The 11,368-nt window shown below is 41.7% G+C and overlaps 1 protein-coding gene across 1 annotated transcript in view; it reads right to left on the reverse strand.

Annotated features, from left to right (window-relative positions):
• Positions 1 to 284: 284 nt before the first annotated feature.
• Positions 285 to 11,368, reverse strand: part of Mysm1 (Myb like, SWIRM and MPN domains 1) — a 52,380-nt gene continuing 41,296 nt past the window's right edge. The window contains exons 21-22 of the transcript XR_004120913.1: positions 1,249 to 1,440; positions 285 to 404 (exon numbers count right to left, since the gene is read on the reverse strand). The gene's annotated coding sequence lies outside the window, so the exon portion shown is untranslated. The remainder of the gene's footprint in view (positions 405 to 1,248; positions 1,441 to 11,368) is intronic.

Genomic DNA, 11,368 nt, shown 5'->3' on the forward strand with positions numbered 1-11,368 from the left:
CTGGAGGTTCGTCGGTGCATCTTAGGTTCCTTGTTCACCTGGATGTGTTCAATGACTTTTCAGAATCTACATCTAAACCCTTAAGTTCAGCATTACTCTTTGCATTTTTAAGCATGTGCAGCAAAAACTCAGCATTCTTTTTTGGCCACCGACCCTGTGTCCAGCCCCTCTGTTTGGCCTGGGTGCACCTACCGACACCACCATTATACCGCTGGAATGGCACACATTGCTTTAAAGTGACATCCTTCAGAAACTTGGTAGCTTTGTGGATATGCATACCCTTGACGGCCTGGGCAGTTTCCCGGGTGTTCCTAAAGTGAACACGAAGGTTTCAACCTCTTGATTTGCATGATTTTGTGGGGTTTTCTCAGTCAAGAGAGTAGCGAACCATCTTCACAGGTCACCTGTGGACACAGCAGCTAGTAACTAACTGCTCCAAATAAAATGTCTCAGCGTCTACTGCTAGTATCTCTGACATATGATTTATACTGATTTTATTTCTTGACCTATGCTAAGCTCCATCAGGCCTCAGAATTTTGTCTATCACTATATCCCAAAGGCCAGAAAAGTTCCAACATAACATGGCTCAGATCAGGAAAACACATGACAAAAGAGATTCACAGCATCTCTCTCCCAACAAACTTAATCCTCTCCCCAAATCTCTACCTGTTGCTGTATTTAGAAGACCCCAAAATGTATTTCGCCCCTCTTCAGTGCTTTCTATTCAAGTAACTATGAATGTGTAATGCAGCACAATAAACAGTCATATGAACACGAAGCCTAGGGTAGACTATATAAAAGATGTTTAGGCAAAGAATATTTTAAGTCAATTTTTTCATCATTAGCCAAAAATTGCTCTAAGTCACCACTAATTTTCATACCTATCAATTCAAGTAAATAAATCACTATATTCAAATCCGATTTAAGATTTTAAAGTGAAATTTAAAACTTTGAGGAGAAAATTTGTTATTTTAGTAACAATTATCTATACTCGACAATACCTTAGTCTATTCCATATGGTCTTTGAACATGTTATCTGTCTATTATATAAAAACTCCTCTAAACAAACAAAAGAAGTTCAAGTTTTAAATATACTGCAAAAAGTTAATTCATGCCTCATTTTAAAATTTTATACTTAATAACTATGGCATAAAAATACTTGCTAAGTTAAATTTCTTTTTTCTTATTTTTTTAGTTTCAGAGTTAAAGGAACTATCTATCCATTTCAAGTTAAGATCATAAATGTACCTTTTCTGGATCAGTTTTCATGGTCTTCTGGCTTATGTTAAGGAGCTAAGCATCCAGGAGTATAGAGACCCACTTTAAACACTCCTTGTTTAGTTTTCTCTCCCTGTTCTTTCAGTTTTTAAAGCTGCTTTTCTTCTTTGAGTTTTTGAAGGGTTTGTTTTCATTGTTCATACAGAACAATTTCCATTGATCCTAAGGCGAGAAGAGTCTCAGCTAGTATCACATAAGACATTTAAGGGAAAAATTGTATCAACTTTCTTGTTTTAAAATTTTTTTAAATAATATTATTTATTTTTATTTATATGAGTACACTGTAGCTGTCTTCAGATACACACCAGAAGAGTGCATCGGATCTCATTACACATGGTTGTGAGCCACCATGTGGTTGCTGGGAATCGAACTCAGGACCTCTGACAGAGCAGTCAGTGCTCTTAACCGCTGAGCCATCTCTCCAGCCCCTCAACTTTCTAAAAAGACATTTTACATAACTTCATCTGCTAATAAGTGTGTCGGGGTGGGGGGGGGGCTTTGAGGTTTCAGATCCCAAGCAGACCCAGTCTCTCTCTCTCTCTCTCTGTCTTCCTGCTGTGTGCTGAACCAGATACAGAGCTCTCAGCTACCTCTCCAGTACTACGCCTGCCTGCACATTGCCTTGCTTCCCACCATGACAATAATGGGCGAAACTTCTAATACGAGACCAGCCCCAATTCAATGTTTTATTTTATAAGAGTAGCTGTGCTCATGGCACTTGAGCACAGCAACTGAACTTTGACTGAGTTCCCTAGAATTTAGATTTAGACCAACTGAGTCACTTGGAAGAGACGCTTCCCCAGCCGTTAACCTCCTGCAGGATGTTAGAGCACTCCAGCTTTCTAGCTCTTGTGCACTATCATCCACAGTGAAAAAGAGCTACACTTTCCCCATAGCCTCTCCAGTGTTTGCTTTCTTAGTGATAGCCATTCTGACTAAGTGAAATGGAATCTCATAAGTAGTTTTACATCTCATCTTGGTCATGGTTAAGAGGGAGAACTTTTTTTTATAATGAACTTCTTAATGTTATATATAAAACAGGGGTAATTTTATTTATATTTTAGTATTTTATGCCATTTCTCCCTTCTCTTTCTTCCTTCTGAATGCTCATATTACCCCTCTTTGCTTTCTTTCAAATTCATGGCTTCATTTTTCATTAACTGCTGTAACATGCATATATTGTACATATATATTCCTCAATACCATATGCCCAGTCTGTATAATGTTACTTGTGTGTTTTCAGGGTACTGGATAACCAATTGGTGAGCTCTTCCCCGGTGAAGAGCATTCCTCTTACTCTCGGCTTTCTTTAGTTGCCTGTAGTTCTTTGTGTGCGGCCTCTCTGGCTTTCACTCACCCACTTTGGCATGTCTGTTGTTGTCTTTGCTCTGCTCATGTTTTACATTTATGTTGGTGCATTTATAGTTTCTGACATTACCTGGAGACAAGAGTGTCACAGCAAACTCCCTCATCCTCTGGCTCTTCTGATCTTTTTTTTTTTTTTTTTTTTTTTTTTTTTTCTCTCCTCTGCAAGGTTCCAAGAGCCTTAGGTACAGGTGTGTTTTGTAGACTTATCCATTAGGACTGGGCTTCACAACTACACAGTCTGGTCGCTTGTGGTTTCTGTAATGGTCTCCATCTCTTGCAGAGAGAAACTTCCTTGATGAGGGGTGAAAATTACATTTATCTAAGGGTACTCTTTATATTTAGAGTGTAAGGGATCTAGAGTGTAGTCGGGGATTGTGTTGGTTTAGTAAATTGGTGGTTGTAGATTCTCTTCCAAGACCTGACACTTTGCTAGGCCTGGTTATTTAGCTAGGTTTTCCAGTACCAGGTAAGAATTCGTTCTTGTTGAACAAGTTTTAAGTTCAATCCAAGAGGTACTGGCTACTGCCAAAGTATGCCTGCCATTACTGCATCCTTAGGGTTAGTATGCCATGCTGAAACTTTAAAAACTAATTACAGGCCATTTGCTTCACTTCTTTTGAAAATACCCTATTCAGCTTCTTGGCCCACTTTTTAGACATTTTTTTTTATTAAGTAGGTTATTTATTTACTTTATATCCTGATGATAGCTTCCCTTCCCTCCTTCCCTCCCTGTCCCTCCCTGTCCCCTCTCCATCCAATCTCTTGGAAAAGGGGAGGCCTCCCATGGATATCAACCAGCCTTGTCATATCAAGTTGCAGTAGGACAAGGCAGATCTTCTATCGAGGCTAGACAAGGCAGCCCAGTTAGGGGAAAGGGATCCAAAGATAGGCATTGTAGTCAGAGATAGCTCCTGCTCCCACTTTAGGAGTCCCACATGAAGACCCAGCTGCACAACTGTTACATATGTGCAGAGGGCCTAGGTCCATCTCTCATGCACGCTCTCTGGTTTGCAGTTCAGCCTCTGACCCCCTCTGGGTCCAGGTTAGTTGATTCTGTAGGTTTTCTTGTGATGTCCTTGATCCCTCTGGCTCCTTCAATCCTTCCTCCCCCTCTTCTGCAGGATTCCCCAAGCTCCACTTAATGTTTGGCTCTGGGTGTCTGCATCAGTTTCCATCAGCTGCTGGGTGAAGCCTCTCTGCTGACAGTTAACCTAGACTTTTGTATACTTACAGAAGTATAGCAGAATATCATTAATAGTGTCGGGATGGGCAATCTCTCATGACTTGGTGGTTCTTAAGCTGGGCCAATCATTGGCTGGCTCTTCCCTTACATTCTGCTCCATTTTCCACCCCTGTATGCCTTGTAAGCAGGAGAAATTATGGATCTAAGGGTTTGTGGTGTCCCAATTCTTCCTTAGAAGTCTTGCTTGGTTATAGGAAATGGCTAATTCAGGCTCTATATTCTCCAATGTTAGGAGTGTTAGCTAGGGTCACCCTCATAGATTCCTGTGATTTTCCCATTGTCTTATGTTTTTAGCTTGTCCCAGAGATGAGCCCCCCCCCAATTCAGTTGTCTCTCCCAGTTCTCTCTCTCTCTCTCTCCCTCCCTCCCTCCCTCCCTCCCTCCCTCCCTCTCCCTCTCTCTCTCTCTCTCTCTCTCTCTCCCCCACCCCTCTTCTCCTACCTTTTCCTTCCTGTTCCCATCATCTCCCCAGCACAGTTCCCTTCATCCACCCACCCCTGTTGTCTTATGTATGAAATACAAGTGTCTCCCACTTGGGCTCTCCTTGTTACTTAGGTTCTTTGTGTCTGTGGCATGTAGCACAGTTATCCTGTATTTTATGCCAAATATCCACTTACAAGTGAGTACATTCCATGTTTGTCTTTCTGGGTCTGGGTCATCTCACTCAGGATGATCTTTTCTAGACCCATCCACTTGCCTACAAATTTCAGATCATTGTTTTTAACGCCTGAGTAATACTTCACTCTTTAAATATTCCACATTTTCTATTTTCTATATGCATTCTTCAGTTGAGGGACATCTAGTTTGGTTTCAGCTTCTGGATCTTATGAGTAAAGTTGCTATGAACATAGCTGAGGAAGTACCCTTGTGATACGGTGGGGCTTCCTTTGGGTATATGCCTAAGATTAGTAAAGTTGGGTCTTGAGATAGATTTATTTCCAGTTTTCTGGGAAACTGCCGAATTGATTTCCAAAGTGTTTGTACAAGTTTGCACTCCCACCAGCAATGGAGGAGTGTTCTCCTTGCTCTACATCCTTGACAGCCTGAGCTGTTGCATAATTTTTTGACCTTTGACATTCTAAGAGGTATAAGATGGAATTTCAGAGTCGTTTTGAATTGCATTTCCCTGATGTCTATGGACCTTGAACATTTCTTTAAGTGTTTCTCAGCCACTAGAGATTCCTCTGTTGAGAATTCTCTGTTCAGATTGGTACCTCATTTTTTCATTGGGTTATTTGGTTTGTTAATGTCTAGTTTTCTTGACTTCTTTATATATTTTGGATGTCAGCCCTCTGTCAGATGTGGAGTTGGTGAAGCTCTTTCTCATTCTGTAGGCTGCTGTTTTGTGGTTGTTTCCCTGTTTAGTCTCTGAGTTCTTTGTTTATTCTAAGCATAATTCTTCTGCCAGGACTTTCTCCCATTCTGAAGTACTGAGGTGTGAACTAAGCTTATGTGAAGATAAAATGAACTCAAGACACAGGCCTGGGAACATCCAGTGTTGATACTTCTCAAAAAGGGAATCTGGAATGCCAACAAAAGATCCTAGGAATGCCTGAGTCTTCCTTGATTTCTAGAGAATGTTATGGTAAATGGGCTTTCCCATACCTCAACCACATTTCTGAAGAAAATACACTGTTGTGCTTCATGTAACCTTGAACATGGTGGCCTGTGAGCTTCTCTGTTGAATTTGTGTGTTATCAAAGGAAGTGTAGTAAGAAAAGTGAGTCTTGCTGTGCAAACTGCACTCAAATACTTAGCTGCCTCGAGTCCCCACCTCAGTTCTGCATCAGGAAGAAAGCTTGGCCAACCTCTCACACGTACTCTGTCTCTTTTATTCAGCTACTTCCTTGCACTAGGTCCTACTTGTCGACAACTGGCCTTATTTCCTGAGTGACTTAAGTAGTATTCGGAAAGCTCTTACCAATATCTAGACTTTTTAAATAAAAATACTTCTTATTACATTTTATTTTGTGTTTATGCTGTATGTGTGCACATTCCACAGCGCATGTGTGAAAGTCAACTCTCTCCTTCTACCATGTAGGTTTTGTGAGTTGAACTTAGGTCATCAGGTTTGGAGGCAGACACCTAGATCTTGTTAACCCTTGGTGTGCGTTCCTACTTTACATATAAAAATTCATTAATGTTTCATATATGCCTATACATAGAGCCTGAAGCCAATCGTGTGAGGTATTTTAGTGTGCCTGTGTTAAGAGTATGGTTGATCATAAGGTCTGTGACATGACAGTGAGGTTCAAAATGTCTGAGATTTATAGAGCATTTCATATTTCTGATGTGCAGTCTGGCTTATGTAAATAATGTGGAACAACAAGAAAGCTACAGGAGGGAGAATGAAGCAATACACTCAACTCCACAAATCAGTATGAAAAGCCAAACAACCGAAGAGGAGAATAGGCAAGGGATTCCCAGGGCAAGCTTCAGCTTCTGCCTTCCACAGAACTAAAGCAGTGCTGGTCAGCAAGGCACTGACAATGAAAACTGCAGAATCCCACTTGCTTCCCTGCAGCCCACCAGTGCTTAGAAGCTCAATGGTGCAAAGAGGCTCTGTGATGTACTGTTTGGGGAAGCGCAGATGCATAATGCAGCTTCAAAGAGAAGCCCTGTAAAGTATACAAAACTGGAGGTCTACAGGTTTTGTGAATCAAGTTCCCCATCTTGGAGAAACCGTCAGGCATTCTCAAAAAAGATGGAAAGGGAGGCTATCAGCAGCAAACCATGTGACATCAGAAGCAAGGGCTGAATAATTAGATTGGGGTACATTTGTATATATGAAGTTATTTTAGAATGGATAATCATCAGCATGGGAAAAAAATCTATGTCACTGACAGGAGAGCACTGTAGCTCAAGCTCCAGGAAAACAAACTCTGAAATCAAAGGCTCCTTTGTGACAAGTTCACTGGGAAGTACTCTTGGGGACACTAGTGAGGGACTGGGAGGCAGGATTGACTGGACACAGAAAAAGCTGATCATAGGCCACCTCCAATCTCATGAACATCTCTGGATGTTCACTAGGATGACCTCAAGGAAGGGCTCCCAGCTTTGACCTTTCACACTCCCCAGTCATTGGACGGCTTGTCTTGGAGGAAAGGTGGCTTCTTTCTGCTAATGTTGACTTCCTGTGCATAATCCAATATTCCTGGCAGCTGGGGAGCTTGGAGCACAACCTCAGGGGCAGTCTGGCCATACACCATTCTATCCAGCAGAGAGGGAAGCAGGGCAATGAGTTATTGGAAGGCTCCAAGTGGAAAAGGCCCTCCTCATAGAGATACAGAAGGCACAACTCACCAATGTATGGAAAAGCACTTGGTGAACTGCTAAGGCTGAATCTTTTAATCTTATTTGTTGAATGAGCTTTTCATATATTAAGTGTTTAGCTGTCTGAACTTCAAATATTTTGCTTATTTTATTGCCTGAACTTTTATTTCACCACATAAAATTTTAACTTTATATTTAATTTTAAATTTATATATATCATTTTTTAAAGAATCGATTATTTATTATTTTTGGTGATAGCTTTGTATTCACACCAGACCCAACTTCATGGTCAAGGCCAAGACAGACATTTGACTATTTACTTGGTCTATACCCTCTCCCCCCATTCTCATCTGACCTAAGAGACTTATGCCTTCTTGCTCAGTGTACTGAGCTCAGCCATGACCTTTTTTTTTTCAGTGGCCTGTTCTCTATAAAGTGGATGTCTCCTGCTTAGTAAGTCTTCACATACAGCTTCCTACAATGACCAGCTGTGTGACCGGCTCTATCTCTACTATGGTTTCTTCTTCTAGTTGGAATAGTTGGGAAACTAACAACTTTGGTTTCCAGACTATCAAGAGTTCTGTATGTTAATGAAGTTCTATTGCTTAGTTATTCCTTTAGGACTGTGTTTTCAGCCTTCCTAATGTTGCTACCCTTTAATATAGTTCCTCATGTTGTGGTGAACCCAAACAACAAAATTATTTTGTTGCTACATCAAAACTAATTTTGCTACTGTTATCAATTGTACTGTTATCAATTGTATCAATTTTCTGATGGTCTTAGGTAATCCCCGTGAAAGTGTCCTCTGACCCAGAAAGGGGTAGTGTCCCACAGGAAAGTCACTGCTTTAGGAGAGCTGCATGGCAGGGAATCAACTTCTGCCTCTCTCTTGGGCTGTGGTGTGTTCTGTGTAAACGCCTTCAGGAGTCATCTTCAAGTGAGGAAGCCATTTGCTTGGCTTGTGAATGGTTACAGTAACAGCTTCCTGGTGCCAGAGGCAGCAGAAGCTATGGTCATTGCAGAAGTGATAAAGCTTTAATTCCCACAGGCCCTATTGGTGGCCTCAGTTCTAATTTTGCCAGTTAAAGTTAGAAGAATTATACCTAATAGTCATTCCCAGCATCCTAGACCAGAAACCAGACCCTCATACCCCTTGCCAAGTATCCAAATCCCTACATTAAATTACTCTTACATGAGATATCTAGGGCTGCTTGTTTCCTACTGAACCCTTACTGACAATATTTAAATGAAATACTAAGAGCCTCATTAGTAAAGATTAATAGACACGCCCTGGGTTCCTGCTCGACTCTAGGTAGTGCATTAAGTAATTTCATGGGTTAACTATTCAGTGCTTGCAGCAACCTCAGATTCATGAAGACAAAGAGAGACGGGCTGTATGTAATAGAGGAAGATTACATCTAGACCATTTAGACAACACCACAAAATAACACCAATCACGATATATCTTAGATGTCTTCTCTGCTTTTCCCACCAGAGCCAGGCCCAGCCCCTTGTTCTCTAACATTCTAAAAGTGTTTTAGTTACTCATGAAAAACTATTATGATCTGTCATTGACTCATCCTGTATCTTCTTGGGACCTGTATTGCAATGCTGGCTCAGCTAACTTTAGAGAGGGACTTTCCTAAATATACTAAACTTGAACAACAGGGAAATTTGTCTATTGCCACTAAGGAGAAATCAGCATCCAGCCTTGAAGTAGTCCAAGAAACTTCCAGAAAGGCAAAATCTGAGCAGAAGCTTGCTTAGGTCTGAAACAATGGTCTTAGGTGGACTGTGCTCCTTCTCCTACTGCTGAACCACCACAGTTTTTCACGTAACCTCCTTTGTTGACCAGAGGTGTTCCTGGTTAAAGCGGGTCTCCAGCTCTGGGCAGGCCAGTGAAAACACCTGATGCGTACATATCAGAGAGGGTTGGAGCAGCAACAGCAAATTTCTGGGCTCTCACTTGGATTCTGGACCCTGGTGAAAGGCCCAGGAGCAGAGCACATAAAGAATACTTTATGGGATGTTTAAGTAGGCGCCTGTGGGGGTTGGGGACTGTGGAAGATGTTAGATTGGTACTGATGGAGGCAACGTGGAAATAAAAGAGGACAGCTTCTTTGATTTGGGGGTGCAAGATTCTATCTGCAGGTCAGTGAGGCTGGTATACCAATTGTATCAGAAGCTCCTGTATCCTGCCAGCCCACAGGTATTATAAGTCAAGTCAACTGTCCTGGCTGGGGTTTTCAGCCCACCTGAAGCTTCTAGGTCATTAATCCTTAAAAGGAACCTATGGCTTGGCCAATACTAAAGCCATCCAGAGCTCAAGATGTCCCATGTCTCAGCCTTTCTCCATCGACCTGAGAACTAGGAAAGGTCATCTGGCACAGATGAGGTGGTAGCCAACTTTCAATGTCGGGCATCCTTGAGGTGAGATCCTTTGTGGCACTGCTTACCTATCTAGTCCGTCCAAAGGGTCAGTCTTTCCTAAGTGTCCTGTGCTCACCACGTGAACAGGAATCTTTCCCCTGAGGAGTAGAGCCATATAGATCATCTTATTTGGTATCTGACTCCACTTCTGTACCAATGGTCCCTTGTCACTCCATCTCTTTTGTGCTAAGCCAGACTCCTGCCTAGCCCTCACACTACTAGTTTTCTGAACTGACTTCTGAAATCTGTCTATTGTTATTTTTTATGATTGTAAACATATATACTGATGGAAGGAATTCAGAAAACCTAGAAACATCATTAAAGCACAATAGGGGTTGCTTCCACAGGTCTAATGGGTAAATGTCTTCAGGCTGACTAGCAGGCAATTGAACAGCAAGTTCTACCCTGAGGCCCATGACATCCCCAGCCATGGGCTTTTGACCAGGATTACAGTACCAGGCATAAGACTCCTTCCTGATGAGCAGGCCTTGTATTCAGATGGTAAGCAATTATTAACCTCTACTACTCATGCCACTACTGCCAACTGAGCAGGTCTTACTTGGTGTCTTACTTTTCTATTACTTTGAAGAGACACTAAGGTAACTTACAGAAAAAGTTTATTGGGGACTTAGAGTTTCAGAGGGTGAGTCCATGAGCATCACAGAGGGGAGCATGGTAGTAGGCTGGTAGGCATGGCACTGGAGCAATAGCAGAGAGCTTATATACCTTATCCCCAGGCAGGAAGGCAGTTAACTCACTGGGAATGGCATGGGCTTCTGAAATCTCAAAGCACTTCCACAAAACTCTCTATAACACACCTCCTAATTCTTCCCAAATAGTTCTACCTATGGAGGACCAGGTATTGAATTTATAAGCCTATGGAGGAGGGGGCACTACCATTCAAACTACCACACTGACAAGTCAATATGGATTCACAAAGAGTCCAGCAAGGGGTGAGACTACTGATGTTTTTCCTCACCCCTCCGGGTTACATAGCACCTTCAAACACCATGAAGACCCGGCAGCAGGGAAAATGTCTGCCACTCAGTCGAAACTGATTTCTCAAAGTCCTGTCCAAAGTGTGTGGCCAGCAACAGGGCCTTACCATGTTGCTATAGTGATAACAAGCAATGGCCATGGCCTGTGCTGTTTTGGAGACTTCTGGGGTCTCCCTGATCAATTAACTCATAGGGAGCCATCCCATGTCATGTACTACAATTTTAGCTTAACAACCTATGACTTCTGGAAGTAGCACTATTAATAGGTTTCCATAAGGTTTTCACGTGTATTTTAGTTTTGATTAACCCACCAGCTACACTGCCCTCCCTCACACCCCTAACCCCAATACTCACTAAATTCTTTATGCCCAAATATTGTCTAGTAGGATAATAGGAAATATATGGAAGACAAAAACAAGCATTCTATTTTAGTCCATCTTTCTGAAAATGAAAGATTCTGAATGAGTATGTATGTGATGTAAGCCTGTGTTTAAACCAGCATTCTGACAGATGATAAACTTGAGGTTCAGTGATGCAGAAAACCACTCATGCACAAACAGGACTGTGAGACAATGCTGGCCTCTAACACCATGGCTGCAATCAGAAGGTTAAACCAGATGCTTAATCAGTAAGAATCCCTAACAGCTATATGGAGGAGTGAACTTCCATTGAAATACATGCTTTATGGAATTAAGACTCTCAGGATTTTGTTATATCTTATAAATAAATCATTGTTTCTACTTGGATACTTGACTTTAACTTACTATAAAAAAATAAA

Source organism: Mastomys coucha, unplaced genomic scaffold (assembly GCF_008632895.1).
Source record: "Mastomys coucha isolate ucsf_1 unplaced genomic scaffold, UCSF_Mcou_1 pScaffold18, whole genome shotgun sequence".
Classification (NCBI taxonomy): domain Eukaryota; kingdom Metazoa; phylum Chordata; class Mammalia; order Rodentia; family Muridae; genus Mastomys; species Mastomys coucha.